General features: G+C 33.6%; 1 long non-coding RNA gene across 1 annotated transcript; it reads left to right on the top strand.

Moving 5' to 3' along the window:
• Nucleotides 1-9,794: 9,794 nt before the first annotated feature.
• Nucleotides 9,795-25,896, top strand: LOC127557967 (uncharacterized). Its single transcript, XR_007952686.1, has 2 exons — nt 9,795-9,879; nt 25,428-25,896. It is a non-coding gene; the product is annotated as an uncharacterized LOC127557967 (long non-coding RNA).
• Nucleotides 25,897-26,181: the final 285 nt, after the last annotated feature.

Raw genomic sequence — 26,181 nt, 5'->3', positions numbered from 1 at the left:
TAGTTTTTAGCATAGTGCCTATCAGGGAATAGGTTCATAAATGCTACGCCAAGTGAAAAAATAATAACAGCAGTGATTGATAATACTAGTGGAAATTAGAAATGATGTCAGCTCACTGGAATATAGGTTTTCTGATAGAATAAAACCATTTTCTTATAGTCTTCTAACCAGTTGGCAAAAGTTTGAATTGACTATTCATTCTCCTGTTGGTTTTATAGAAAATGTAAGTAGAAAACTTAGCTCTGATAAAGATTTCATATCTGATCCTTTTTTACTTTACTTGTATGAAGGATGCACAAAGAAAATAGGAATAAGTTGTAATTAGCTTTTTCAAAGGACAGTGTAGTATCATGAAAGAATACCAGATTGGTAAATAGATGCTCTGAGTTCAAATCTTCTATTTGCTTGCTATCTGTGTGACATTAAGTAAGCTATAACAACTTGGACCTTAGTTTTATAATCTTCAAAGTAAGAGGAATGAGCTAAAGGATTTCTCATAGCCCTTCCATAATTAAAGCCTAATGTTCACAAAGCAAATTCCCAAGTACTTTTTAAAAAAGAGTACCCAATCAACTCTATTGTTTATTTTTATGTGAAGGTATTCCTGCAACAATATTACTGTATAATACCTGAGGTTAATAGTGATGTACCTTAACCATCAAGAAAATAATTGCTTTAGAATTGGAGGGAACCTTGTATTTCTTCTGTATCAATCCATAAATATGCAAATGGTATTAGACTTATTCTTTTTGGTGCCAGCATGCAGAAATAGGATCAATGGATGTGAATTGCGGAGAGCTACTTGTAATTTTGTTATAATAAAATAAAACAAAACTTCCTAACCACAGTTATTAAAAAAATAAAATGGGAAGACTCAGGAGACAATGTAGTCTCTTTATTGGGAGCTCCTTAAGAAGACATTAAGCAGGGAGCCAAGATGGCATAGGGAAGCCAGGAAGTTTGTTGAGCTCTCCCAGTTTTCCTTGAAAAACACATGAATCAAGTTTCTGAACAGCATCTGATGGAATGAAGACACTCTCCAGCTCAAGATAGATAGGAAAAATTTTAAAACTTCAAGAAAGATCAGTCTCATTGGGGTGAAAAGAGTGTTCAGCCCAACTCAGTCAGAGTCTGGGGAAGCCACTAAGAAGGTCTTAATCACAACAGATTAGCAACTGAGACCCTTTGTCCTGCTGAGTAGTGGAGGAAACTAAAAGGGCAATCCCCAGTCCCAGCTCAAAAGCCAAATTATGGGAAATCCGTCTGTTTTCTGGAAATTGTAGATAAAGCTACTCTCTGAAAACACAAAGGATCCCTGTACTCAAAGCCAAGGCTGGAGCTGCACAGGAAGCTTGGGACAGCACCCTATTTTTTTCTCAGAGAATTCAATTTGCTTTTTTTTTCCTTTTCCTTTTTTATTTAAACAGAAAAGGAATACAAAACAGAAGAGAACATTGTCATGTGCCCAGTGAAACATCAGGGAGGATTCAAAATATATAAAAAGAAATACCACTTCAAGAAAGCAGATATATTAGTAGAAAAAAATGTATTCATGAAAGACTTGGTACTTCTCAGTGTTTCAGTTCTCCAAAATAATCCCAATAGACAGTGAACAGAAAAATGCCATCTGCATCCAGAAAAAGAACTAAGGAGACTGAATATAAATCGACACATGCTTTGTTCACTTTTTTTCTGTTTTTTTTTTAATCTCTCCTATGTTTTTTTTTCCTTTTGCTTTGATTTTTCTCTCCTGACATGATTTATAAAACAATGTGTATTAAAAATAAATAAACTTACTAGAAAAAAGGGAAAAAAATATATTCACGAGTTTCCATCTTCACTTCCTTGTAAATTGTTCTTTTGTGCTCTGCTGCGAACCCTTTAACTTTATTCTTTTTTCCCCCTTTCATCTTCATATATACATACACACACATACCCCCACACTTACACATATCTTTCCTATCCCTGCATAACCTTTGCTTTAATTCTTCTTGTCACTTGCCTTATTATTACCCAACCTCCCTTCACTCATGGAACTCTCCCTTTTTTTTTTTTTTCTTCCCACACCACTTGCTATCTGTTTCTCTATAGATTTTGGAGGGTGCTATACCATTTGTAGTCTATATGTGATGTTGTCTACTGAACCCATTCTCAATGGAATTTGCATGCTCCACCATTTCCAAGAAGGCTCTTTGAGCCTTTGACCAAGTCATAACAGTCTTTGAGATTTCCTCTGTGGATTTTGTCCTCTTCAGAGTTGAGGTTTTAAACTTCCCTGTCACTGTAATAACTTTCTATGGTCAAGGTACTTTTCTGTTTCTTGCTCATTTTTTTAACTTTTCATTTGTTATTTCCTCTTTTTTTTTTTTTTTAACTTTTATGGTTGAGCTCTGCTCCTAGGGTAAAGAGGGTACTGTCTAGGTGGTGGGGGAGGATTCAGGGAAGTTGGCAGAGTAGGCTGGTAAATTTTAGGCTCTCCCAATTTCCACAAACAGAACAAATTTGTACCTCAGGGTGAATACAACCTTCTCCTCTCAGAAACAGATAAATCTAACCACAAAATAAACAAGAAAGAAACTAGGGTGGTTAATAGAATACTAGAAAACCTACATATGAGAGAGCTCTTTAAAAAACTGCTTAGAGAAAAAAGAGAATATACTTTTTTTTCTTGGCAGTATATGACATCTACCCAAAAACTGACCACACATTAGGGCATAAAAACCTCATAATCAAATGCAGAAAGGCAGAAACAAATCACAAAAACAATCCATAATTTCATTCAAAATAATGACAATAATGAGACAACATACAAAAACTTATGAGATGCAGCCAAAGCAGTTCTTAGGGGAAACTTTATATCTTTAAATAGCTACATGAATAAAATAGAGAAAGTGGAGATTAATGAATTGGGCATGCAACTAAAAAAGGTAGGAAAAGAACAAATTAAAAATCCCCAACTAAATACTGAATTAGAAATTTTGAAACACAATAGTTACAAAAATATAAATTGACCAGATTAACAAAAGAGGAAATAATTTTTTTGAATAGTCCCATTTTAGAAAAAGAAATTGAACAAGCCATTAAAGAACTCCTTAAGAAAAAAATCTCCAGGCCAGATGGATTCACAAGTGAATTCTACCAAATATTTAAAGAACAATTAATTTCAGTACTATGTAAACTATTTGGAAAAAATAGGTAAATAAGGAATCCTGCCAAATTCCTTCTATAACACAAATATGGTACTGATACCTAAACCTAGAAGAGCCAAAATAGAGAAAAAATTTATTACAGACCGATTTCCCTAATGAATATTGATGCAAAAATTTTAGATAAAATATAAGCAAAGAGATTATGTAATTTATCAGCAGGATAACACACTATGACCAAGTGGAATTTATAACAGGAATGCAGAGTTGATTCAGTATCAGGAAAACTGTTACCATAATTGACCACATCAATACCAAAACAAAACAAAACAAAACAAAAAAATAACAACAACAACAACAAAAACACATGATAATCTTAATAAATGCAGAAAAAGTTTTTTGAAAAATGCATCATCCATTCCTATTAAAAACACTAGAGAATATAGGAATAAAGGGAGCTCCTTAAAATAATAAGCAGTGTCTAAAACCAATAGCAAGCATCATTTATTAAAAAGAAAAGCTGGACTTGTTTCCCATAAGGAAAAGGTAATGAATGTTGGAGGGGATGTGGGAAAACTCAGACATGAATGCATTGTTGATGGAGTTGTGAGATGATCCAACCATTCTGGAGAGCAATTTGGAATTATGCTCAAAGGACTATAAAATTGTACATATCCTTTAACTCAGCAGTGCTACTACTGGGTCTGTATTTCAAGGAAATCATAAAAGAGGAAAAGGAATCCATATGTGCAAAGATGTTTGTAGCAGCTGTTTTTATGATAACAAAGAATTGGAAAATGAGTAGAAGCCCATCAATTGGGAAATGGCTGAAAAGTTCGGGTATATGAAAGTTATGGAATATTATTGTTCTGTAAAAACTGATCAATAAGCTGATTTTAGAAAGTCCTGGAAAGATTTATATGAACTGATGCTGAGCAAAAACAAGTAGAATCAGGACAACAGCAAGAATGTGTGATGATCAACTATGAAAGTCTTGGTTCTTTTTTCAGTGATTCAATGATCCAAGACAATCCCAATAGACTGTGGATAAAAAAATGCCATCTGCATCCAAGAAGAAAAACTATGGAGACTGAATGGAAATCAATACATGTTATGTTCACTTTTTTTTCTGTTTTTTTTCCCTCTCCCATTGTTTTTCTCTTTTGTTTTGATTTTCATAATTTGATTCATAAAGTAATGTATATTAAAAACAAAAAATAATTAATTTAAAAGAAGAAAATAAAGAAGTTTTGGCATTCTCCATCAGGAAAAACAAAACAAAACAAAAAGAAGACAAATAATCAGTCACTGGGAAGTTGGTTGATGGGTTAAACCCAATGGTATCATACTCCACCTCTGGGATTCTTCTAGTGAACTGAAACTTTATTACAATATCTTGAGCAATTGGTCATTCAACCTCTGTTTAAAGACATCAAATAATTATTTAATTATTAATCCCAAAGGCAACTCAATTCCAAATGAATGGATAGTTTATTCTCAGGCATGCTGGAATCCAGAACTGGGGCAATGACTATGATGTATTAGAAGATTAACACATATTCAACATATATTGTTTAAATAATTGCAGACTTTATAGTCATTTTATGGTTATATTAAAAAACCAGAATCTTTAATGTAGCAGTGTAATTTTTTAATGGTTAAACTTCAGTTCTTAGGAAAACCTATTTATTCAAAATAGCTTATTCTCCCAAAAGTAGCTGAACAATAGAACAATAGAAGAATAAGTGAGATTTATATGTACTATATTATTTCTGTACTACAAACACACACACAAATACAAATCTATATACATAAACATATGATACACTCTATTATTTTTTTCAAAAATACCAGTTTACTGAGCTATTTGAAAGAATCTTCCAAAACAACTAATTTAGAAGGCATATGCCCTGTTTTTTCCTTATTCTGGGCCCATAGTCATTTGAAAACCCTCTTCCCCAACCCATTTGCATTGTTCCAGGAGTTGATTAATCAAATTAGTCACTTAGTAGTGATTGATTTTTTAAATGTTTACTTAAGAAGTTGTCATTTAACAGAATGTGGAACTGGTTCTTTAAGAAAGACATCATTATCTGAGAGGATGGGAAAACCATAACTGACAACAAAGATAGAGATTGGTGGATAGCTGTTCTCTAGGAGCTCTCAGAATTTGATGAAAAGCTAATAAGCTCATATCTCATAAACATACACTTTCAATTCCACCTTATAATTCAGAGATAGTGGCATGAAAATAGGTATCAAAGTAGACCTGAACAGTTTATTGAGACAGCAAGACATCTTGGAAGACATTTTGCTATTTCCTTGACTAATGTCTCTAAGAGGACTTGTTAATCTCAGCAATGATCAAAAGGCTATTAAAGCTAAAACTGTGCTAACCTTTTCAAAAATTAGAAGAGCGTGACTACAACTGAAGCGACGATGGCTTCCTGGAGAGTTACTCATACAGGTGAAAGATCGTCCTATCCAGACAGAAGTAATGGATGCATTATTTATATAGTATGTCTGGGGTCTACATGAAAGATGAAATTCCTGTCTGGGAAGTGCCTTTCTCAGCAGGAGTATTTTAGTTAATGTGCACAGTAGAATGAGGGAGGCCCTTGCATTTCCATAAACTATAGATAGAAACAGGAGAGACGAATGCATTATCATTTCCCTTTACCTTTCCAATGTATGCTGAGTGTCTAACACTATGTCACCAACAAATTAAAATAAGAACGAAATATCGGTTGATCCCTAGTCTTTGTTAGTTGAAAGGTTACAATTAGAGAATAATTAAGTAGCTACTTAATTTGTTAATGGTATTCTTTATAATAGGTGTTATTTTAAATTTATATTCAGTACAAGTGTTATTCATTTTTATTCCTGATGGGAAGCATAATAAATGAGGTACTGTATATGAAGAAAAAGTCCTGGACCTATATTTAGGAGGCTCCTAAGTTCAAATCTTGCCCTTTATGATTACTAGCTTTTGTGACCTTGGACAAATTATTTCTGATTTCCATGAATTTCCTAATTTATAAAATGGGAATGATAATATCTGTATTACCTATTTTAAAGACATCTCTTTTAAAATCATGCTCTTCCTATTTTCTATCAGGCAATATGGATAGAGAGAGAATCTCAGTTTCAGGAAGTCCTTAGTTCAAGTCACATCTCTGAACTATGTTCCTGTGTGACTTCAAGACATTTAAGCTCTAGAGGCAATCAGGCACCTTTCTGAAACTATATGTGGTAGAGAAAATGAGAATGAGTTGCTCTGGTATAAGGAAAGGAATTTTTCATCTGAAGCTTCTTACTTTGATAATTTGTATTCTGGAATAGATTGCAAGACATGGGAGATGCTAGGAAAAACCTGTCCAATATGGCATGCCTACATCAAAGAAGATGATGTACATCTCTGAGCAAAGCAGAATGTACTATCTCAAAAGAAATGTAAGTTGCACAAATTTAGAGACATCTCCACTCCAAATAGTTATAGAGACTATTTGTGCCCAATCTATAATATGGCCTCCTGGGCTTAGATTGGTCTGATCACTTGGGCACACAATACCTTAACTTCAACAAAGTGATGTCATTTTGATCCTTTTCAAGAACAAAGGACAACAGCTAACACACCTACCAACCAACTCTGATGCTGAAATAACAGATCCAGGTTAAAAAAAAAATCTTAGAATCAAATGCATAGAAAGAACTTTGATGAATGCTATACAAATAGAAGTTATGCTATTGTCTTTTGAAAACCTTCATATATAATGATTTAATTTTTTTTAATGTTCTAAGGGATTTTGTTTTTAAAGGAATTCTGTAATGATCTATGTGTGAAGTGAAGAAATCTTCTGCAAGATGATCAATGTTTTGCAGAAGGATATAGAACTTGTATAAAAGTCCATATGTATCATAGATGTATTATTGAATAGCTGCCTACTAATTTATAAATTTTTATAGTCTTAAATTTCACATATTTTGTATTTTCTTAAAGGATGCTTTTATATATCTATAATGCCAATAATTTTTTATTTTTAATAGAATTTCCTCCCTTGACATTACATGTCAAGACAATTGTTTTTGCATTCATTTCTGCAAGATTACAAATTCCAAATTTTTCTGTTTCTTTACTTCCCTTACTCTTTTCTGAAAATGGTAGGCCATATGATATGTTACATATGTGTTATCATGTAGAACATATTTATGTATTAGTCAAGGTTGTAAAAGAAGAAATAATCAAAAGAAAAAAAAACAGGAAAAGAAAATGAGTGAAATAAATTTTCATTTTATTACTAATTTATTTAACTTCTCTTTTATGAATCTGGATATTATGCTACTTGGTACATATATGCTTAATGCTGACTTCACTTCATTGTCTATGGTACCTATTAGCAAGAGATATTTTCCTTTATCTCTCTTAATTTGGTCTATCTTTTGCTTTTACTTTGTCTGATATCAGGATTGCTACCCCTGCTTTTTTTTTTTTTTTTTAGCTCCTTTGCTTTCTGCAATATTATGTTCCATGACCTCTGATCTTTTAATATTGTACATATAAAGTCCTGTGTAATAGTAATTATGCTCCCCATTATTTGAATTGTTTCTCTTTGGCTACTTGCAGAATCTTTCCTTGATCTAATAGTTCTGAAATTTGGCTATAATATTCCATGGAGTTTTTGTTTGGGGATCTATTTCCTAGATGATTGGTGGATTCTTTCAATACCTATTTTATCCTGTGGTTCCAGGATATCAGGGCAATTTTTCTTGATAATTTCCTGAAAGATGTTCTGGTCCTCCTTTTGATTATGACTTTCAGATAGTCAGTTGATTCTGATATTGTTTCTCCTGAATTTATTTTCCATACTGATTGTTTTTCCCATGAAGTATTTTACATTTTCTTCTATTTTTTCATTCTTTTGAATTCATTTTTGATTTTTCATAAAGTCATTAGCTTCCATTTGCCCAGTTCTAACTTTTCACGAGTAGTTTTCCTCAATTAGCTTTTGTTTTTTTCTATGTGGCCAATTGTAGTCTTAAAGGAGCTATATTCTTCAGTGGATTTTTGTATCCATTTGATCAAAACAAGATGCCCAATTCTTGTTTTCAAAGAATGATTTTCTTGTTTAAGACTCTGCATAACCTTTTGTAGTTGATTGGCTTTCTTTTTATAATCTTCTTGATTTTCTTGGATGGTTCTTATTTTTCATTTATTTATTTTAGTTTAGTTATTTCTCTCATTTGATTTTCAGTCTTTTTTTTTTTTTTTTTGAATTCTTCTATAAATTCTTTCTGGGTAGGTACTCACCATTTGGAATAGGAGAGATTTTTTTTTTTTTTTTTTTTTTACCTCAGTGTCCTCAATCTTTATTCCTCTAGTAAGTTTCTTTGCCTTTTTTTTTTTTAATAAGAACTTATAAGTGTGACCACTTTTAATCCTATAATAGGGGGAGATATTGCCTCTGGCTTCACTTCAGTTAACTTAGAACCCAAATCAAGAACTCCACCATTCCACAGCCAGCAGCTCCTCTGCTCCACTTCTTCAGCACTCACCAGGTGTGTTGGTGCCTTCTTGCCTGGGGATACATTTCAGCCATACAGCTGGACCTAGCATTCCTTATCAGCTGAAGTTCCTTCAATCTTCCCTAACTCAGAATTCTAACTCTCCAGGGTGTCATGGATGTAAAAGTTGCTGAGGTTTGGGCTCAAGCTATCTCCAACCCCAGCTAGCCCCAGGGCTCCCTGTTTGCTGTTTCAGTGGAGCTAGCCTTCAGGTATTTACACTTCACACTGGTGAAACCTTGGTTCTGGGGTGTTCAGGTCTTCTCAGGTTGTTCCATAAAACCTCCTATTCTGACCCAAGTAGTATTTGTTTTTCCCTGATTTATGTTTGCCTTGAAGAACAATTTTGTTTTGTTTATGGGGGAAATTTGGAGAGCTTGGAATTTTCTGACCTACTCTGCCATCTTCTCAGAAACCCCCTCTCCATGAGTTTTTTCTAGGTTTGAGACCACTTCCTGTTTTTCTATGAGTTTTTCCCTGGAAGTGTTTTGACATTGTTACCCATTTCTAGATTTGTATCTTGTCTTCCCAGTCACCAAAATTACTTTCTACAGTCAGATTCCTTTTGTTGTTGTTGGTGTTTTGTTATTGTTGTTCATTTTATTGTTGTTTCTTTTAAATCTGTTCTCTATTTCCGGGATTGGAGGAAAACTATTTCAGGCTTCTTGTGCCAGGAGCTGTAGGTCATGGCTATATACCTAGCATTGATGTTGCCCTTAGGCTTCCAGGGGACCCGTATGATGTGATGCACTGAGATTGGGAAGTAGGGGTGGCTGGTGCTGCTATAAGCCACAAGGGTCTGGCAGCTTGCCTGGTTATGAGCTGGGCTCCTAGAGCTGGTTTCTAGGATGTGCTGAGGTCAGTAGAGTGTTCCTATGTTTCCTCTGGGCTACAATGAAGCACTTGCCAATCTGATTACTAGAGATTGCTTGTTTGCTTGCACATCCATAAGGTGCCAGTCTGTTTGCCCATGGCACCTATAAGATTGGTGACTAACTTTTTGCCTGGGGCCACACCAAAGTAAATAGAGGTTCTCAGACCTGGAATCTACCCAGTCCCAAGGTTATGCTGAAGCACATGAGGAGTCTTGGTATTGGTGTTTGCCTGTTTTGCCATGCTAGAGTTCAGGATCTAGTGCTGCTTTGATGAAATGGGGCTTGCTGCTGTCTTGGTAAGATATTTACTGTCCTGGACTGAGCTCCCATTTGCCAAGAGAGGCAGAACTTTCCTGTCGATCCTCCAAGTTTCTTTGGCTTAAAGATTATTTCATTCCATATTTTTGCTGGTTCTGTTGTTCTAGGATTTGTTTTGGGACAATGCCTTATGGTTGTTTAGAGATGAATATGGGAAATTTATGGAAACTTACTGCTTATTCTGACATTCACTATATACTTTTGGCTTCCAGAAGTTCTCTAATGACAAGATTTTAATATCCTATTTTTAATGTAAAATATATCTATCAGTTATACATATAATATTTTTTTTCTTTGAGGATAACAAAAAGTAATTGATAGATATTACTCCGATATTAATATTTGGTTTGACATATACTGTTCAGAGGAATTCAGTCAAAACATGCTATGTTTTATGATAAAATATATCTAGATTTAAAAAGCCAAACCAAGGATAAAATGAATATAGCTTATGTAATGGCTAATGAGGATCCAGTCCAAAAAAGAACAAATCTCAGAATATTCTGAGGTTTTGGTCTATACTGGATAGCAAGGCAAAAAGCAAACAGTAAAAACACACACACACACACACAAATATGTGTATTTATGGACATCACACATATATATGTATACATTTGGATACCTTGAATACTTTGTGTTATAAATGGATATGCAATGGGGGGGGAGGGGGAAGAGCACTGGATTAAAATTTTGTCGCTACTACTTATTAGACTTACTCATCTCTAAAATAGGGATAATAGTTTCTGTAATGTTGACCTCAGAGAAATTTTTCTTGGTATCATTGTGTTCTTTGCTGTTCAGTGAAGCTTCTGGTATATTTTGGTCTCTTCCCAACATCTAGTAATAACACATTTATTGTTTAATTCATTGCATTTGTTTATATTTTTAAAACACATATAAGAGGAATCTCTACATATCAGTTCCTCACTTGTCATAAAGAATACCTGTGACATTAATAAGTAAATTTATTAAGATGATTATATTAAGATGATTCTGTTAGATATAATCCCAGAATTAACTTGACAGACATTAGTCAACTATAGTCCTATATACACCAACAATGGGAGTTTTGTTAGCAACCAGAGCTAACATTTACATTTCATTTTTAGGTTTGCCAAGGGCTTTACATATTTTATCTAATTCAATCCTCAAAACAACCCTGCAAGATAGATGCTATTAATTTCCTTTGGGGGGAAACTAAGGCCAAGATATGTTATGTGATTTGCCCAGATTCATAAAGCCAGTGTCTGAAAAAGGATTCAACTCATGTCATCTCCTCAAATCTCACACTTCATTCACTGTCCCTTTTAGCTTTTTATTAAGATGGGAAGTGTTATGATTACATGGGAGCTACTGTATTTATAGTTTATATTAGATTACAAAACATCTCACTGAAATGATCTAATTCAGGTCCTCCCGAGTGATCTTGAAGTCTCACTTGGATTACTGGGCAACCAGTTACCTCTGTTCTCAGTAGCTCTTATCTTGTGAGATAATTGGGGAAAGTTATTTTTTTTTTCTTGTAAACAATCAATTAATTAACAAATATACATTTTTAATGACTGTTATGTTCCAGATAGTTTAGTAGGTGCTAGGGTTACATTAACACAATTCATACTATTCCTGTTTTCACAAAGCTTAAATTCAGAAGTTTCTTATCATTACTCAAGGATATTACCATTCTTCTACTCACCTAGTCCTAGGTTTCATATTTTGTGTCATCCTTGACACCTCATTCTCACTTACCCCACATATCTAATCTAAAGCTAAATACTGTGATTTATACTGTCGTCATATTTTACATAATACCCTGTTTTCCACTCCCACAACCACCATGATGAAGCAAACCCTCATCACCTTATGTCTGTACCTTTGCAACAGCCTGATCTTTGTTATCCCTACCCTGTGTCCTTTTAATCCAGTTTATCCTCCCCTCAGCTGCCAAAAAGATCATAAAAGGCACTCTCTCTTCTTTCTCCTCCAATCACTTCCTGTTAGCACCAGGTCCAGATGTGGCCTTTCAAGCCATTTATCACTTGAACCCTTCTCAGCTTTCCAGTTTTCTTATTTTATTCTCTTGCACATATTCTGTCATTCAGAGAAAACAGAGATAGGCTTTCTTGTTGTTCTAAATACATGACACTTGGCTTCCTATCTCTGTGCCTTTCTTCTTTCTTCCATGCCCCCAATTCTCTCTCCTTTCCCCTTCTCTCCTAGCTTTGTTGGTTTTCTTCAAGACTTAGGAGTCTTTTTCCGGTCTCCTTCTATTAGTGTCTTATCTCTGAGTTCATCTTCCATTTACACTATATTTATCTTGTAGGTTTTTTTTTTTGTAGGCTGTCACTATTAGAATATGAACTTATTGAAGATATATACCCATGATTTTGCTTTTCTTTGTATCCCCAGTACTTAGTATATATATATAATATATATATATATATATATAATATATATATATATATATATATATATATATATATACACATACATACACACACACATATCTATTTCTCACCATAATTTTGTACAAAATAAAGATCAGGTAAGTTAGTGAGAAAAAACATTCACAGTTAAGAATATCAAGAAAGGCTTTATAGAGAAGTTGGTACTTCTTAGTCTTGATGGAAATAAAGCATTCTTCCTTCTGGAGATAAGAAGGGTATAAGTACATTATAGGTATGCTGGACAGTCATTGTAAAGTCATTTTGATGGTTGATGAATACTCTCTGTGGGAGCCATAGGAAAGCCAGTCTGACTGTATTATAAAGTATGGGGAGATAAAGGATAGATTGTTTAGGGTTTAAAAAACAAATGAAAAAGTTTATATTTGATTTTAGAAGCAATATGCAGCCACTGCAGCTTATTTAGTGAGCGAGTGATAAGGTCAGACCTGCCTTTACAGAAAATCACTTTGACAGCTGAGTGAAGAATGGATTGGAATGGGGAAAAGAAGGGAGACTAAGGGAGATGATTGTATTAATCTAGGCAAAATGTGATAAGTTTCTATACTAAGAAGTAGTTGGGTAAGTAGAGAGAAGGGGGTAAATTTGAGGGAAATTACAGGGAAAAGATATAAAACACAAAACAAAACAACAACAAAAAAACTATTGTCTGATAGGGAACTAAGGAGAGTGAGATTACAGATGAGAAAACTGTAGGTCAGAGGCTTTGTAACTTTCCCAGAGTCATATGGATTTTAAGATTTAGAATTGGTACAAAGATATATTCCCTTTATCAGGATCAGGCAAACATAAAGATACTGCAGTATTTAACTATATTGAATCATTCAAACTAGGAATTTCAGGCAGGATCTCTGATTCATTTATTCATTAATTATAGATTTCTGAGCAGTGGGCAGGTATTCAGGTAGAGTGTTGTTGTGGAGAGTAGTCAGTATAACAGACTAGGGTAGCCTATGCAGAAGCCAATATTTGGCCCAGGAAGCAAAACTAAGAGCTATAAAATAGGAAAAAGAAAATAGTAAAAATACAAATCAGAAAACCAAGTTACTGAGAAAAGAAAGATAACTGCTTTAATTCAATCATTGTACTCTATAGTCCTTATGTCAGTTTTAATTGATCGCTACGTTATATAGTTTTTAAAAGTAAAATTAAATATTGGGTCTGCTTTGCTTTTGATGCTTGGTCTTGATTCAGGGATTCATTGATTTAGAATTGGAAGGAAAGGATCTTAGAGGCCATCTACTCCAACTCTCACATTAAAAAAAATGAATAAATTAAATAAATGAATAAATTAAATAAATAATGAATAAGTTTAGTACTAGAGAGGTGAAATGATTTGAATTTTTGGTCAAAAGAAGTAATGTATCTAAAGTCCTTTGAAAACCTTAATGTATCATGTTAATGTAAACAATTATTATTTTTCAGTGTCCTTATTTTAGAAGGCTTTTCCATTCACAAAATCCTCATGATAGATGTTTCATCCTTAAGAGTTTCCATTTTATTTTATAATTGTAGATGGATTTATACAAAAGATGGATTTCTAACAAACTACCCCCTAATTTATTCATTTTTAAAGTATGAATTTTCATATATTGTATTTTATTAAAATAGGTTATGCATGGCTTTACTATATTAAAAAGTAAAAGAGCAGTGGATCATCCTTGTTTTCTGTTCCTTCAAGTTTAAGTAATATATCTAAGTTTTTCCCCCTCCAGATTGTTAACATAAATCATAAATTTTTAAGAATTTCAGAGACTAAAAAAAAGAATCTTGACAAGAATTTCAGAGATTTTAGAGATTATTTTTCTAGTCCTGAGCTTTTCAGATGATTTTCAAAGCTGACCTAGTCAGCAATCTTTGGCATATTGCCTTTTCTCTGGATCAGAGGCAGCCAAAGATCCCTTTTCCAGTTCCCCTTCCTGTCCCCAGTAATTTTGTTAATATAGAATCAGAAACCTTACTTCCATCTCCTCCTCTCTACTCAATGATTTACATTGTTAGTGTTCCATTCAAAGCTTCTTCATAATCTGAAGATTAGAGGAAATTAAAACTAGAATCTCTCTCTGGAAACTTAGCTCCTCCTTATCTAGTCATACTGCTCTTTTTAAGAGGTAAGTGAAGTCAGCCTTTTTCCAAATCAAAGTCTCCTTCTCTCTCTTCTCCTCACCTTCTCATTTTACAATGGTTCCAAAAAAAGGAGGATTATAAATAACTTGTTAGCATTTCTCTCACCTTTAATGGAACTAGACAGTATGCTTCAATGAAATGATCATAAATCAATATTTTATGGCAGTCTTTTTACTTTTAAAATTTTTGTGTTTATGGAGGAAGTTGGGGAACAGGGCCTATAGTTTCATGGGTATAGAACATTTCCAATGAAGAAATTTCCTCCACCACTTAAGGTTGATATCAGTTTATAAAGTCTTAGATAATTGACTATGGCATTGAGAATTTAAGTGATTTTCTACAGGTGACATAACTAGTATCAGAGATGTGATTTGAAACCAGCATACTTTCTGATTCTAAGATTCTCTCTCCATTATACAAGACTACTTACAACCAGATTCTTCTATACTTTCTCCTTCTTCCTCTTCTTATTCCTCCTCCTCCTCCTTTTTCCTTCCAAGAGACATGGATATTAAATCAGGGAGCTTTTAGACCTCTCTATCTCTCTCTTTATCTTTTTGTATAGGTCTGTCTCTGTCTCACTTTCTTTTTCTCTCTCCTTTTCATACACACACACACAAACAAACAAATATACTCAAGATCACAAACTTTCTGCTTAATATGAAGATAGTTTAGCGGTCAAAATTTAGATGGGCTTGACTCCAACTTAATGGTTTGGTTAAAAGGATTCTGTTTAGCACTTCCAGGGATTCTCAACTCCCTAAGCCCCTCCAAACAACATAATACATCAGCTAAATTCAGAGATTTTTATACTTTCAAGTTCTCCTGCACCTGTATCAACCAAATATTATTGCAGGACTAGCCTGGGTGACAGATGGTTAGGTCACTCTACTACAACTAGCTATAAATATCTTAGAACTGATAAGATACAAATCTTCAAATTAAAAGGGAACAGCAAAATATTTTGTGTAGCCTCTTTATTTGCACTAAGAGTATTCTTTCTCATAGATCAGCTTATTTGTTTAGAACACATAGGACTATTCATCTTGTACTTGGATACCCAGCAAAAATGAAGAGGAATCTCTAAATGGAAATCAGAACAAAATAATGAATTTTAATGGATAATATTTTAGAGTATCCTCAGAGGTAAAACATCTAATGATTGCATCAATTAAGGAGTCTTTCTCTATATCCTAGAACTTGAAGGAGCTTAGGTGGGGGGGAAATATGTACATTATATTTATGTTTGCGTGGTATTTTGGAGTGGGGTAGTAAAAATCTGTTTTTGCATTATTTTTAAATGGTGGTTTTTTGGTTTATATGGAAGGTTGTGAATTAATGATAAGAAAGGCATGGAAATTGTCATCTTTGGTTCTCTAGGATGTCTTAAGCCTCCAGATTTGGAACTTCAATGACTGGATCTTGAGGAGGAAAAGAGAGAAGTGAGTCACCTTTACACAAGATTTATTTTAGATCATTTAAATAGTTATTTAAACACTATTTTAAAATTGTACTTTGTTAAGGTTTGGGGTTACAAAAATTTAAATAAAAAATGACATGGCATTTTCCCTCAAGAAATTTATCATCTTGTGGAGTTATGGTTTACAATATGAGTGAGATATGTATACAAATGGCTATGATACTGAAATGTCAATGTAATGGAATATGTCTTACCTGTAAGAAAGCTAACTTAAGAAACACCAAGATCAGAATGCTTATAGTAAGAAACCTCATAAACATGATGCTGCCTTCTTTAGGTAACTTTTGAATACTGTTCTGGTTGAGATAAAAGTGCAGCCTATGATTACAAAATTAGCTAGTCTTCCCCAGAAGATGACTAGAAGAATATCATAACATTTTTGTTGTTCAGTCATGACCAAGTCTTTGTGAGCCCATTTGGGGGTTATCTTGAGAAAGATACTGGATTGGTTTGCTATTTTCTTTTCTATCACATTTTTACAGATAAAGTGAAGCAATTAGGTTAAGTGATTTGCTCACTCAACTAGTAGTGGTTCAAAGCCACATTTGAATGCAGAAAGAAGTGTCTTCCTGACTCTGTGCCCTGCTCTGTATCCACTGTACAATAGTTTTTATTTATGTGAATACAGTTGTAAAGCAAAGAAATTATATAAACTGCTTTTCCATAAATAGAAGACTACTAGCCCCCATCAAAGTAGATTATGTTAATCCAGCTTGGATAAAGGTTCTTAAGAGAATTGTGTTGTATGCTCCACTGGTTTAATGGTGATTTATTTTTAAAAAAACTTAACTATCTATAAAAACAGTTGAAAACCTAAAAATAGGCCAAAAGGGTATTTGGGCAACTAGAGTAGATAAACAAAGTCATTGGATCATGGATTTAGACTTCTGAAAAGGAACTTAGAAGTACACTAATCTTATTACTTCACTTTACAAATGTGGAAACTGAGGACCAAAGAGGCAATGTACTTTTTCCAATGTCAAAAAAGTAGCAGAGCTGGAACTTGAAGCCAGATACTTTGACTATACATTTAATTATCTATTTCCATTAATTATCTATACAAGTAGATGCCCTGTGTATGCTCCTTTACTTTATTTATAGGGGAGATCTCCATTCGAAGCCTACTTCTTTTTTGTTACAAATAAATCTAATTAGCTGGAAAGTTTGATCTCCTTGATCCCAAAGATTAGAAATGGGAAGTTAGAAGTCATCTGCTCAAAAAGCAGAACAGTTTCCTGTCCTACACATTAACATAAGCATGTTATATTAATATAAGCATAAAATGAGAGCTGACATTGAGAGAGAAAATATAAAAGCAAAACTAAAGGAAGTAGACACAAGATTTAAAACAAAATAAAACAATAACAAAACCAAATCATTCTAGAAATAGTGCAGAGGCAAAACAGCCAATAAATTTCATTGCCACTTATGTCCTCATTGTAAAATAATTAATATTGATAATGATGAACATAAGCCAACAAAAAGTTGAAATATGTTCAGGATACTACTTTTCCAATCTTCTTATATATTATATTACTGTTCTAGTAAGTTTTTTTTGGATCTTTTAATTTCTAGAGCCTCTTATCTGGTAATTATTTTCATTTTGTCCTGTTTATATTTTTTTGTACATAGTTGGTTACATATTTTTTCTTTCCATTTTTCCCTACCTCCTCAAAATTGTGAGATTCTCAGAAGCAGTAAAGATCTTTGATCTTTCTTTGTTTCCCTAGCACCCCACATAGTGCTTAACTGTAGTGAGCATTTTATGTTTTTTGACAATAAAAAAGACAAGAAGTATGTCCTATATTTAAAATAAATTTCTATAAAAATGGAAGAATCAAATAAAATTGATTTTGTATTTGAAAGTTAGTATTATGCCCAAAAGATTATAAAATCATGCAAGTCTTTTTTTATTAAAGCTTTTTATATTCAAAACATATGCATGAATAATTTTTTCAACATTAACCCTTGCAAAACATTGTGTTCCAATTTCCTACCTTTCTCCCCTCCTTTTCCACTAGGTGGCAAGTAATCCAATCCAATATATGCATACATATTTATAAGTTATTTTGCTGCACAAGAAAAATCAAATCAAGATGGAAACAAATGAGAAAAAAATAAAATGCAAGCAAACAACAAAAAGAGTGAAAATGCTATGTTGTGATTCATACTTAGTTCCCACAGTTCTCTCTCTGGATGTAGATGACTCTCTTCATCACATCATTGGAACTGGTGTGAATCATCTCATTGCTGAAGAGTCACATCCATCAGAATTTCTCATTGTATAATCTTGTTGCTGCCATGTATAATGATCTCCTGGTTCTGTTCATTTCACTTAATATTACTTCATGCAAGTCTCTCCAGGACTCTCTGAAATTATCCTACTGATTGTTTCTTATAGAACAATAATATTCCATATTCCATAATATTCATATACCATAACTTATTCAGCCATTATTTTCCCAATTTTTCTTCTCTCTTATTATTTAAACTCCTTTTCAAGTTCCTTCATGAGAACCTTTTGAGCTTGAAAACCAATTCATTTTCCTCTTGGAAGCTTCACATATAGCTATTTTGCCATTCCTGTCCCCTTCTGGTTTGTGTTTTGATCTTCCCTGGTGCCATAATAGCTTGCTTTGGTCAGAACCCTTTTTGCTTTTTATTCATTTTTAAAGCTTGAATTCTGCTCTTAGGGCTCAGAAGAGACCATCCAAAACTTCTTTTATGAGGGAAGAAGGGCCTCTCACTGGCTTGTCACACTGGGACTGGAGATGTTGTTGGTTTTACCACTGCCCCCTAGCCTAGTCCTGTCTATTGTGTCTGGAGTTGGGAGCTAACGATTTGCCTTCTGCACTAGGCTCAGAGGTCTTACAGCTGGCCTGCTGAACCACTGGACTACTGAACTACTGGTCCAGAACAGAGGCATCTCCATTGCTGCTTTGTGCTTTGATTAAGAACCTTCTGTTAGATTTCCCACACTGTGCCTGTGTTGGATCATGTTTTACTTTTACACAGACTTTTGTAAAGTCCTCCCAAGGTATCTTAAACTGGAAAATTGTTTTACTTTGAATTTTTGTGGGTTCTGTTACTCCATAATCCATTTAAAGCTTTGATTTAGAGATATTTCTGAGGGAAACTAGAGAGAGACCAGGAAACTTTCTGGCTTCTCTCTGCCATCTTGGCTCTGCTTCCCTCTATTTTGCATTGAGGTTTTAAATAAATAAGTACATCAAAGTTTAGAAAATCATCACTATAAATAACTTCTTAGAAAGGAGGTTAGACTCTGAATTCCAGTGAAGTATTTGGAAGATATTTGATCTGCTGAGTGACATAGAAAAAGTTGTGAATACATGTAGATCACTGCTACCATCAAGTTCTTTTTTCCAATATTAATCTTGCAAAAATATACACCAGAACAACAATGAAAAATAAAAACAAAGAAAAAAACACACAACTCTCTCCTCACCCAAAGAAAAACATACAAAAAAGTGACAGATACAACATTTCAAATGACAGGAAGATTAGAATCATAAAAGATAGCCTGTCACATACTCATAGTTTCTTTCCTCAGTCAATATTCACAAATAAAAAATGTATAAAATCCTTAGGCCAATACTTTTGGGAACATTACTTCATCTAGCATTTATTTGCAGAAAGAACTTCTAAAATATATGCAAAACACAATTTTGAAAGATACACTGCATCTTCAAGGGTAGTTGTTTGATCTCATTATCTTCTACCATCTATAGAATACAATTTTAGTCTAGCTATTCTGTTGTGATATTTAATGTTTTAATCATATTAGAAAAACAGGATCTATGAAGCCTAAAAGACAAATACATATAGTTAAATGTATCACTTGACTAGGCCAAGTCAATCTATCTTTAAATGATTTTTCTAATCTATGCTAATCTGCCCACATCACCGAGTCCAAGCAGAAAATAAACTCTAGTGACTATCCATTATGATTATCCAACATCAAGTGCCAAACCCCTTGTTTAGTATTTGAAGATCCTCACTACCTGGGCCCTTTCTAATTTTCTAGTCTTATACTTTAATCTCCTCCACTCATTCTATGATCCAGTCATACTACTGTAATTGTTTCCTTCACATGATACTCTAAATCTCCCATCACAATGGTTTTACACTGTTTTTCATGCTGGGAAAGTTCTCTTCCCTTTGCCTTTTCTCTTAGTTTACTGGACTTCCTTCAGGACTGAACTTCTATCTAACCATTTTCAGGAGGCCTTTTCTGATGCCTCTCTTTCCTATCTCAGATAACTTTCCATTTACACAGTAAATAGCTTTTATGCAAGGGTGTGCTGGAGATAGTTTATGCCTGTTTGGAGAGCTATTAGATTTTTCAATTTTTCAGTGTAAGCATTTGCCCTTCTGAAATCAGCAAGTACTAAAAATCAGGGCTTGGTTGTATGTTTTGTTGCTTGTCTACATTTTTAAAAAGTGGTAGAGAAAATGTTAATTGCCAAATTAAACTTAAAAGTCTGTCTTGTACACATTTCCCCCAATAAAGCCAATTATTAAACTTTTCTTATAAGCACACACACTGTTTGCATGTTGTTATTTCTATTGTGCACTCCATTTGAATGTGATTTCTTTGTGATGAGATATTGTTTTTGTCTTTCTTAAAATTATCTCTATTTCACGTAGTTCCTGGGACATAATCACTACTTAATAAATGCTTGGTGAATGACATCAACAGTTATTATTGATTAATTTTATTCATCAGCTAGAGAATTCTTGTGGTATCTTTGTTTTCCTGAAATTTGCATTTAATAAGGTATTAATATAGGATAACATAAATATGCTAAGAACAATTTTTTTGTTTTTTGCTGAGGCAATTGGGGTTAAGTGACTTGCCCAAGGTCACACAGCCAGGAAGTGTTAAGTGTCTGAAGCCAAATTTGAACTCAGGTCCTCCTGACTTCAGGGCTGGTACTCTATCCACTGCTTCAACTAGCTGCCCCTACTAAGAACAATATTGAGATGTGTTGACTACGAAGAACTGCTTCTTTATTGAGGAATTTCTTGCCTTATACATCTCTTATAGACCAAGAAGAAGACTAAAAATCAGCAGCATTTTCTTCTGTCAGGTAGTTAACAGTGATTCAAGGGTCTGCTGGAAAGAACACTGTAAAATAAATCAGGAGAAAGGGGGTTACTTAAATTTTTAGGCTTTATTTTCTTCATCTGTGAAATGAAATAATAATACTTGTTTTTAGTTTTCTTCAAAAGGTTATGGTGAAGGTAAAAAAAACAATATATTCGATAAAGCAGGTTAACATTATATAGTAGTGTTTTAATGTTTGTGGAACACCATACATCTTTTATCTCATTTGAACCTAACAACAATTATATGAAGTAGGTGCTATTATCCTCATTTTATAGATGAGGGAACTGAGTCACAGAAGGGAAGTAACTTCCCTAAGGTAATTGAATTAGTGAGGTACAGAGAGTGAATTTGAATACAGTTCTTTCACATTTCAAGCCCAACTCTTTAGCTACTGTTCCATGCTGTTTCCATCTTCCAGAAGCAAAAGTATCGGCACAGAAAATGCCATTTATGTACCATCATCACCTTTTTTTGTTGATTTGACTCTGCTGTATTGTACATACACTTTAAAATAGAAATGACCTAGACAGCAGGGCAATGCCTTTTGGAAACAATTATTTTAGGGAATTGAGACTACAGTTCTGCCATTTCTTCTATTTTCATAGAGACAGGAGGCTTTGGCCTGCCTATTTATGCCATCTTTTCTCAGCAGGGTGGATTTCAAAATTCATCCCTACTGTTATCACCATATTTAGTTATTTCACTGTGAAGATGATTCCCCCCCTCCAATATTCCTGAACAAGAGAAGAACATGAAGAATGACTTGCTATCTACTGCCCTATAGTCCATACTGGGAAGAAAAAATGGTAAAGTAGATAAGATGTACGGATAATATCTTTCCCTCCCTCTTCTTATCCTTGTCTTTTCTCTGTCCCCTAAAGTGTCCAGTGAGTCAAGGTTTCATTCTCCCTCAAAATGACTTGTTTTGTTTAAGGGATTCTTAGGTTTCTTAAATAGTTCTCTTTCAAGAGTAGGAAGAGAAGTTTGCTAGGCACTTTATTCCTTATCATCTCCTGGAGGTCCTTATTTAGTTGGTTTTCCACCTCTCTTTAGCTAGCCTCTCAGAATTAACTAGATAAATCCAAGGGCATGAAGCTCAGCCAGTTCATTTTGTCCCTCATAAGCTAGCTGTAGGTAGATAGCCCATCTAAATAGTATTTGAATCTTTATTTTCATAGTTGTTACTTTCCCCATTACTTTGGCTTAAAAGGGCATATGTAAATTTAAAGAGCAGACCAAAATTTTTCCCAATGAATGTTTTCAAATATTTATGGATCCTAGAAGCATTTTCCTCACAAAGTAATTAGTTAAATATCTCATTCTTACATTTTATTATGAGCTTTTTGCTTAATGTTTTACTTCAAATTATTTAACAACTTTTCCCCCCTTCTGAAATTACTTGTTTATTTAGTCAAAGATAGCATTGTTTTTCTTGGTGCCATGTCAAAAGGTATATAAAAATATTTTCAAAGAAGTCAAATAGAAGGAATGTGCAGTATTTACTGCATGTAAGGGAGAAAGGAGAATAGAATCCATGTGATAATAATAGAAATTCCACAGTAATCACATACTGCCTCTCTAATGCTTTTTCTTGGAACATGTAGGTGGCTCAGGGGATAGAGCACTGGACCTGGAGTTAGGAACACCTGAGTTCAAATCTACTCTCAATCACTTAACTTGCACATAACCCTGGGCAAGTCAATTAATGTCCATCTGCCTCATTTTCCTCATTTGTAAATGGTGTTGTAAGGATCAAATGAAGTAATAATCACGAAATGTTTAGTATTGTGCCTGGAACATAGTAAGAGATAAATAAATGCTTTCTATCATTATTTATTATTACAATTGCTATACTGTGTAACCAAATGCACTAAGCCTCTCTGGATCTCTCACTTCATATAAAATGAAAAATTTGGGCTAGATGGCCTCTGAGATGTCTTTCCAGATCTAGTTTTCTGATTCCAGGAATAAAGAAAGGTTGGAAGCAATAAAAATGAAGGCATATTCTCTTCCTTGGAACAGAGATTCAAATGGGTAGAATTTAGAGGAGCTAAGATAAATCAGTCATTGTTGTCTCTCCGTCCCTGAGATTAAAGTTCATTTTCCTTTCTCTTTTGCCTCTCTTATTTGCTTTTTTACAATGAAAGCCAACAATTCATGCTGAATATGCTCCATGATGATTGGCAAGGTTTAGTTGTAAGCATGAAATGAAGTCAATTGTTGTAGTTCTTATTTTGGGGTCTTTGTGTGGGATGCTGGATAATGAGGTTGTAGTCAAGATGGACCTTATATCATAGGATTAAGTTTCAAAAATTGGATAAGCTCTGCTTATTAAAAAGAATTAGAATCTTTCGAAGAACTGCTCCCTTAGGAAGTTTTCATGTTCCTGTAAAGGCAATTAAGTAGGCCAGCTAGAAAACATTATTCATTTAGACAAAGCAAACTAACAGCTTGCTAGAAAAGAACAGTTCTGGATTATGACACAAGTCTTCAGACTGCTAAAATTTTATTCTTACTTTTTATGAAAGTGTTACATTTATAGAAGCCATGACAAAGCAGTTTCACCCTTTCCCAAATTACCTGCATTCTACTTATATCAACTCAAATCAGTATTTTTATTTACTAAGCTCCTACTATACAAACTCTGGAGTTGTAACTAAAGATTTTTCCACAGTGATGCTGACTGAATAGATGATCTGGGTGTGGAAATATTAGAGGCATAATGTTTCTGCTGAATGAAGTCAAAATTTAGTACCATAGCACTTTTACTTTATGTAAAATATTGGAAAATAAGAGGATGATACTAAAACTATCAACTAGAAAATTACTTTAGTACTGTAGCATATCGTTTTCTCATGCATAACTTTGTAAAGTCAAATAAAAAAAAGTCTTATAAATCCCTATGGCAAGGGGAAATGAAATTAAAATCCAAGTAAAATTAAATTCTAGAAGATTAATGTTGCCTTTTATGTTTTGATGACAACAATAAACATAATGCAATTTTGCTAACTTATTGCTTTAAATTACAAGTTTATAGCCAACAATGGTGCCATTTTAACATAGAAAACTAAGTGCTTTTGTTTGAGGGTCCTGACAGGTAACTTGCAGATCAGTAATGAAGAGGTATTTAAGTCATTAACAGTTTTTATATTCACTTAAATAAAATTGAAATCATTTTAAAGTGTTTAGCACATGTAGAGGTTACATGTAAGCCTTGTCAATTTATCTTTTAATGGACAATGACTTTTATTTCCCTTTATTTTAAGCATTTATTTCCTTTGTATTTAAATGTATTTATATTTAAATATATTACTTTGCTGATGATGTTTTCTGTATATGGACGAGTCTAAAAGTAACTTGAGACTACTTGGAGGATACTTGTTTCTAGATTTATGAAGTATAAAGGTTCTATGATGACCTCTTCTAATTAGCAGTTAAGCCATAACAACTCTAGTTACTAAACTATAACTAAATACACTTGCTTTCTTTTGTAGAGGAGATATATTCACTCACAAACACACACACATATATATAAACTAAACATTTTGATTCTTACCTATATAATTTTGCCAATTTTATATTCTCAATGTTAAAAATTACTTAAAAATATTAAACTGATTTTCTAATATACCTCCCTCATGAAACTCTTCCTTACAACATAAGAAAGTAGTTAAAGTTAGTTAATCATCAGTGAATTAACAGTTAATAAACATCTACTATATGAGAGGAACTGTGTTTTTTTATAAGGAAAGGTAAATGACAGTGCCTGTTCTCAAGGAATTAACAGCATGATAAGGGAATTCCCACTGTGGATGCCTTGGATAATGTGTATAACATTTAAGCGACTAGTTCCATGCTTCTCTCCCTAAAAGAAGGAAATTCATTTCATTGCCTGTCTTCCAAGTCCAAAACTAGTCATTATATTCAATCTAAGATGACTGCTTTTCTGACTTGTTTTAATTTATATTAATGTTCTTATGTATATCATTTTCTTGATTTTGCTTTCTTAACCCTGTCAATTGAATCAGTTCTTAAAGCCTTTCCGTGTTTCTCTGAATTACCCATATTTGTCATTTTTATGGTGCAATAATATTACATAATATCTGCAAAGCATAGTTTGGTCAGTGATTCTCTCATTCATGGACACCAACTTTGTTTGCAGGATTGTTGTTTTATTTTTGGGCTGCATAATGCAAAAGAGACAATGCATCCTTTTTTTTTTTTTTTTTTTTTTTGGAAATCTCATCTTTATCACAATGAAAGATGTGTTTTTTGTTTTTTGTTTTTTGTTTTTAAATGCCCACATAATGGTCTTTTCTATTGCAGAATCAGATGCTCAACTTGGACAAAGGCTGTCCTGGTTTATGCCTCTATGTGAATAGACATGATACTACTCAGAAATTAAAATGTTCACAGTGCAAGATCTTCGTTTCCCTAAAGGAAAGACTGAAGAAATGAATGAAGACAAGGTCTGTATAAAGAGCTGAAACTATGCCAAGAGGAAATTGTGCTTTCCAAAGAAGTCCTCTGTGATGGGAAAAACACAAAATACCAGCTAAATAAATCAAAGTCCTATTTCAATGAGCCCATCTGAACAAAAACTACATGGGCCTTGATTCATTACCTAGGAAAGATGAGCCGACTCCATGGGGGTTTTTTCAAGGATTTCAAACCTGATTTAAAGGCTGACTGTTATATCTGATTATTAATGTGTCTTGATCAAGGAGAGAGTTAAAAGCAACTCTCTATTTCCCTTATCTTCTTTTCAGAATAAATAAAACAATATGTGCTCAAACCTCCAGTTACTGATTTTTTTTTCCTTAAAAAAAAAAAAAGTCCACCAAGATTTGATTGTTGCTGAGTATTCAGTGTGTTCAGTGTAATTCTCCTTAACCTGACAATTTCAGTCAGGAGTACCTGGTATATATGTTACCCCCTAGTACTAGTATCTTAAATACTTAGGAAAGCTTTAACAACTCTTTCTGACAATAAGAGAACTCTCAGTAGAGTTCAGAAACACTTTCCCATAGAGAGCTTTAAAAGAGTCATTAGTTTCTGCACTCAAAAATTTGGCTTTTTC

Source organism: Antechinus flavipes, chromosome 3, assembly GCF_016432865.1.
Source record: "Antechinus flavipes isolate AdamAnt ecotype Samford, QLD, Australia chromosome 3, AdamAnt_v2, whole genome shotgun sequence".
Classification (NCBI taxonomy): Eukaryota; Metazoa; Chordata; class Mammalia; order Dasyuromorphia; family Dasyuridae; genus Antechinus; species Antechinus flavipes.
This window is presented reverse-complemented; position numbering and strand designations above follow the sequence as displayed.